The 5,888-nt window shown below is 36.4% G+C and overlaps 1 pseudogene; it reads left to right on the forward strand.

Moving 5' to 3' along the window:
- The first annotated feature begins 382 nt into the window (after positions 1 to 382).
- Positions 383 to 2,207, forward strand: LOC124970953 (E3 ubiquitin-protein ligase RNF168-like; annotated as a pseudogene).
- The last annotated feature ends 3,681 nt before the right edge of the window (positions 2,208 to 5,888 follow it).

Here is a 5,888-nt window from a genome sequence, read left to right on the forward strand (position 1 = left end):
GTTTGAGTTGAGCCTGAACATCACAGTGGAAAAGTGTGGCAGAGGGAAACAGCTCACATTGCAATGAAGAATCAAAAAGAGAGTCTCCACTCTCCAGATAAAAATGCATACCCCCTTGTTTGTGGTTGACTGAAGAGCTGTGAGGGGCCTGTCAGTCACGGGCTTTTAGGACACTGTGTAGGGCCCCCTGAAGCTGGAATGTTGGGGCTTGTGAATCGCCCCCACAGCAATGGTAAAATGGGTAAAACAGAAGTCCTGCCATCTGAGCCAGGTGTCCTGGCTGGAGCGGCATTCTCTCAGCAGTGCCCAGAGTCAGTCCCGGAGCCGCCCTGAGCATTGGGACCTGGTGGTGATGTTGAATAGGCCTCCTTATCATATTAAAATGGCTCTACCCAAAGAAGCCATCCCTTTCCTGTCACAATGCCAGTGCCAGATCTGTGTGGAAATCCTAATCCAGATCTGTGTGGAAATCCTAATCGAGCCCGTTACCCTTTCTTGTAACCACACACTCTGTAATCCGTGTTTCCAGTCGACTGTCAAAAAGGCAAGTTTGTGCTGTCCCTTCTGTCATCGCCGGGTCTCTTCATGGACTCGGTACCATACCCGAAGAAATTCTCTTATCAATATGGAACTATGGGAAATAATTCAGAAAAACTATCCAAAGGAATGCAAGCGTAAAGTCTCTGGGCAAGGATCGGAAGAAATCGTTGATGGTCACCAGCCCATTCATCTGTTAGGTAAACCTGGGGAATTAAGAAGAGAATATGAAGAAGAGATAAGCAAGGTTGAGGCAGAGCCATGAGCCGGTGAGGAAGAAGAAAACAAAGCCAGTGATGAATATATACAGAGATTCTTGGCACAGAAGGAAGAGAAGAAAAAAACATGCAGAGAAAAGGCAAAGTGAAGTGGAAGAACTACTAAAAAACGATGAAGAACTGGCAAGAAAACTAAGCATTAATATTAATAATCTGTATGAGGGAAGTACCTTGGCTTTGCCTTTGAATTCCAGAAAATCTGATCCGATCACAAGAAAGTCACAAAAGAAAAATAAGAACAAAGAAACATTGGAGATATTCAGAAGAAATTGACAGTAGTGATATGAAGAGTCCTAAGTGGCAAGACAAAGAAATTGAAGAAAACATGCCAACACTTTCTCCTCAGATATGCCTTGAAATTCAAGAACAAGGTGCAAAGTCTTCAGTAGAGTCACCTATGCCATGGTTATGTGTCTGTGACGCAGAACAGTGCCTTGAAGGAAAAGCCAAAACACAATCCAACAATCATGATCAAGAGTTGTGTGTCATAAACTATTAAGGACCTAAAACCAAAGTTCCCTATTCTAAAGAATCTATAATTAAGCCTTGTGGCAAGACAGAGAATGGGTGTACTTCCTCAGATAAAACGCAAATACTTGGAGGCAACCCAGTTGAGACAGAAAAGGAAGAGTCTCGCCAACTGATGAGTAAAGGTATTTCAAAAAGAAAAAGCCAGGAATCTTCAGTTGAAGCAGTCAAGATCCATGCTTTTCTTTAAAATGGAGGAAAACATTCACATTATCTTCTTCAGATCAAAAGGGAACAAATGAACTTTACCCAAAAACTGATAGATTTGGAGCATTCACTTTTTGAGAGACATAAACAAGAGGAACAGCACCAGTTATTAGCATTACAACTACAGAAAGAGGTGGATAAATAACTAATGAAGCCAAACCAGCAAAAAGGATCCCCAGATGAGTACCAGTTATGTGCTACATCCTCACCTCCAAATAACTTACTCAGTAGGTAGAAGAATTACAAGATAGGAACTTCAAAAAGCAGACTGATGTAGAGCATCCTAAACCTCGGAGAGTCTCAAGAGATGAAAATTGGCAACCTTCTTTTAAAATTCAATTGAACCATTCAGTCAATGGAAAAAAGATGTCAAAGAGGGGTGGGAAGGGTGGGGGGAAGGGAAAAAAGAACAGAATGCATCAAACAACATTACCCTATGTGAATTTATGATTGCACAGATGGTATGCCTTTGCTCCATGTACAGAGAAACGACATGTATCCCATTTGTTTACAATAAAAAAAAGAAAAAACACAAACTCAAAAAAAAAGTTAAACTCTACTAGAGAAAGTTTTAATGCATCTAAAAGTACTCATTCTCTACAGCCTAGTAAGTCACAGAAAAGTATTTTTCAAATGTTTCAGAGGTACACCAAATAATGTGGGCAAAGAGAGTATCTTCTAGTAAAACTGGAATGTGAAACTCTCTTCTGTCATAGAATCTTTATAAATTTCACATTAATCTCTGCTTTATGAGTATACTTATTATCTTTAAAGACTGTGATTACAAAAGAAGAATATAAAAATGTTTCTGTAAAACTCAGTGATAAGCAAGGGTCCCTATCCATTGTTAATAACTAACACATACTAAGTTTAACAATCCTTTTGTATGTACAAATGCATCCAGGAAGCCCAAGAAGTCTTAAAGTGCCACTCTAAAATAAAATAATAATAATAACAAGTTTTATGGCCTTGGCTCATTTACTGTCATGAATAATCAAAACCAAGATGATACTATATCAAATAGTTAAGGAATCCTTGTAGGATTTAGAGTCTAGATTTTCTTTTTTACTTTTCCTTATATTTAAACAGCACATGAAATACATCTACCATAACTCTTGAGTTCACTAATTAAATCACTAATTAAATTTTAAACATTATAGCATTTTCTTCAGCTTAAAATGGATTAGGATCAATGTTAAATCAGAGTTTTCTAGTAAATTAAAATTCAGTTGACAGAAAGGAAAATGAGATTTTTTATGCATAAAGAAAGAGATAAAATTAGACCAACTGGGGTGAATTGACAGTTTAGGAGCATTCTGGACCCACTTTCTAATAGTTGATGTTATTTGGAATAATGTTCTCTCTTTCTTTGCTATAAATAACACCGAAAAAATTTTTGTGAAAATATACCTTTTCATACCATAGTATTCACTGTCATAATCCAAATTAGTTTTCTGAATTTTTAGAAATTCATCCTTCTATTAATCTGCTATTTCCTGAAAAAAATGAAAATTTGCTATAGAAGAGTCACATCACAATGTCTTATGTTTTGGAATCAGAAACAACCATGCGTTTATTTCCTTATACTCTCATTTGTGCTGCTACTTTTCTTTGTGCTTATGGACAGTGAGAATGTATGTAGGTTTTGCTCTTACCGCTGAAAGTTAAATCAGAAGCAGTGATTTCATTCGTGAAACTTTAATGATTAATGCTCTTAATTCTGCTGCTCATTTAAAATTTTAGTTTTTTTTTCCTCAAAAAAAATTGTTTTTTGACCTCTGAGTAATGATCATGGTGAAATGAGGTATAGTCAGAAACTAACCAAATTTGTCCAAAATAGAGTAAGATCTGCCTTACCATCAATCCAGTATTTTTCTAAGAGCAATTCACTTAATGTTTTAGCATAGACATTGTTGGAACTCCTTGAATTAAAAGTTATTCAAAGCTTCCTGAAATGTTCTATGACCAAAAAGGATAGAAATAATCAATAGCCCTGTGGTGTGATATATTTAGGATTTATATATTTAATCACTTATTCATCTGTGAAGAAGTCTTCCTGACTAGAGTTGATTTTAAGATAAAGTTTAATTTCTCTATTAGTCTTTCTGCTCTTCCTAACATGTATGCATTCTTATTAGAAGTTAATAAATATTTTGTGTCAGTCAAAAAAAAATGCAAACCCCAAAGTCATGCCACAATTCCAGTCTCCTCCAGTCACAGCCCACCTACCCCTTAAGTTACTACAGTTAATTCCAATCAGGGCATTAAATACCTGATGGAGTTAAGACTCTCACAACCCCATTACTTCTTCTCTGAATGCTCTTACATTTTCTCATAAGCGAGTTTTTGGGGGACATCCTACTTGCAAAATATACCAATGATTTGCCATTAAACTGCAATATCCAAAGAATAGGATATATGATTGACAGACACAATTCCTTAGGAGAGAAAATCTGATGTGGTAAACCTGTAATTCAATAACTTATCTGCCACAAAAACTTGAAGAAATGTACTGATTTTTATGCCGTCATAATGAAGGAGAATTTTTTATTTCTATTTTTTTTTGATAGATTTTCCAAGGTTGGGCTTTGGAATTTCAATTAAAATCACCTCCCAAAACGGAAAAGATGTGATAAACTTACTATCAGCATTCAGGGAAAAGAAAGTGGTGAGCAAAAAGTTTGATAAATGTAAAGTAAGGTCAATAATGTTTCTGAAATGCAATTCTATCCTTCTTTGGATACATTTTCTAGTGTATCTACTAACAAAATGCATTTTACAATTACTAAAAATGGAACTTGAAATAAGTGAACAAATCTTTTCAAGGTTACAAACTGAGAAAAGAACAGTGCTAATTGTAGACCTACTCTTCAAGTTCACATATTGTGTCACCTGTGGTATTCTCCAATACCTACGTTTACTTACTGAAGGGCATTGTTTATTCTGGAACACAGGAACATGTATGAGCTTTCTTTAAGATTTGTTTTAATTTCCCTTCTTTCACATATCGGAGGGAAAAATAAATTCTCTATTTTCCCTTCAATACCAGTGTCCAACTTAGAGACTACCAAAAATCTGCATAAAAAGGAGGTAGTGAAGAAAAATCTTTATATATTCATTTCCCAAAAGGTTGCTTATGTAGAGTAAAAGGATAATAGGAAATCCTTCTAAGCCATAGACAACCAACTACTCTCCTGATAATCATCTCCCCTTTCCTCTGTCATCTAAGAATAGATGACAAGACACCAGTGAGGCTCTACAAAACCCAAGAGAAATCACCTCTGTGGGCATCAAGTTTAATGCCCTGGCAGCTGTGATATTTATTGCTTGCAAAAAAATGATGGTGGATGAGGACATTACTTTGTATTCTTTCAGTATTAGTTAACTTGTTTCATCTATGTGACCAAAATGCCTGATGAGAATAATTTAAAAGAGGATTTATTCATTTTGAATTATAATTTCAAGGAATTCAGTCCATGCTAGGCTGATGGAAAGTATAAACACCATGGAAGAAAGACATGGAGAAAATCTGCTGAGCTCATGGAATCTAGGAAGCAGAGAGAGGCAGGTAGATGTTGGGAAGAAGAAACATGGTGCAGTGCACCTGCCAGTGATCATTTCCTCTAAGAAGTTTCCAGCTCCCAGGATGACAGGCAGATACTGAAACACTCATCCACTGAAGATGCAGAACCTTTTTGATTCTATATTGGCCTAAAAGCCCCATCTCTGAGTCTTACCACACTGGTGACAAGGCTAATGACACATATTATTTGGTGGACAGTCCAGTTCAAATAAGAACAATTTCCAAAAACACTCATAAAAGATGACTGTGCCTACAGAAGATTGAAGGAAGAGAAGTACAAAATCTTTTGCCAGCAAAGCCAGGCTATTATTATGTGATAAACTCTCATGTAAAATTTTAATCACCTGAATATAAATATGCTTCAAAATGTCATTCATTACTTGGAGAATAATGGAAATATGCTGTGTCTGATTCAGTATTGCAAGGGAAAGATAGTTGATAATCCTGTGAACTGGAAAGGGAAAATGGACAATTGGAAATGTGGTGAGGGAACTCAAAATGTGAGAATTTATCACACCCATGAGCAGCTACAGTGAGGAAAGAGTATCTTTGATTTGTGACCCTTCTTATAGTGTGAAAGACTCAGAGAAGAGGTGAAAGCTGGGGAGAAAGAAAGAACTGAGGAAAACATCCTCCCACACAGGAAATACATATCCATCTGAAGTCTTGTCTCATGACCTTTTTAGTCACTCTACACAAACTGTGCAGATAGAGAGATGACGAGTGATAGATGGCATTATGAGAAGATTACAGTT

This window comes from Sciurus carolinensis, chromosome 19 (assembly GCF_902686445.1).
Source record: "Sciurus carolinensis chromosome 19, mSciCar1.2, whole genome shotgun sequence".
NCBI lineage: Eukaryota > Metazoa > Chordata > Mammalia > Rodentia > Sciuridae > Sciurus > Sciurus carolinensis.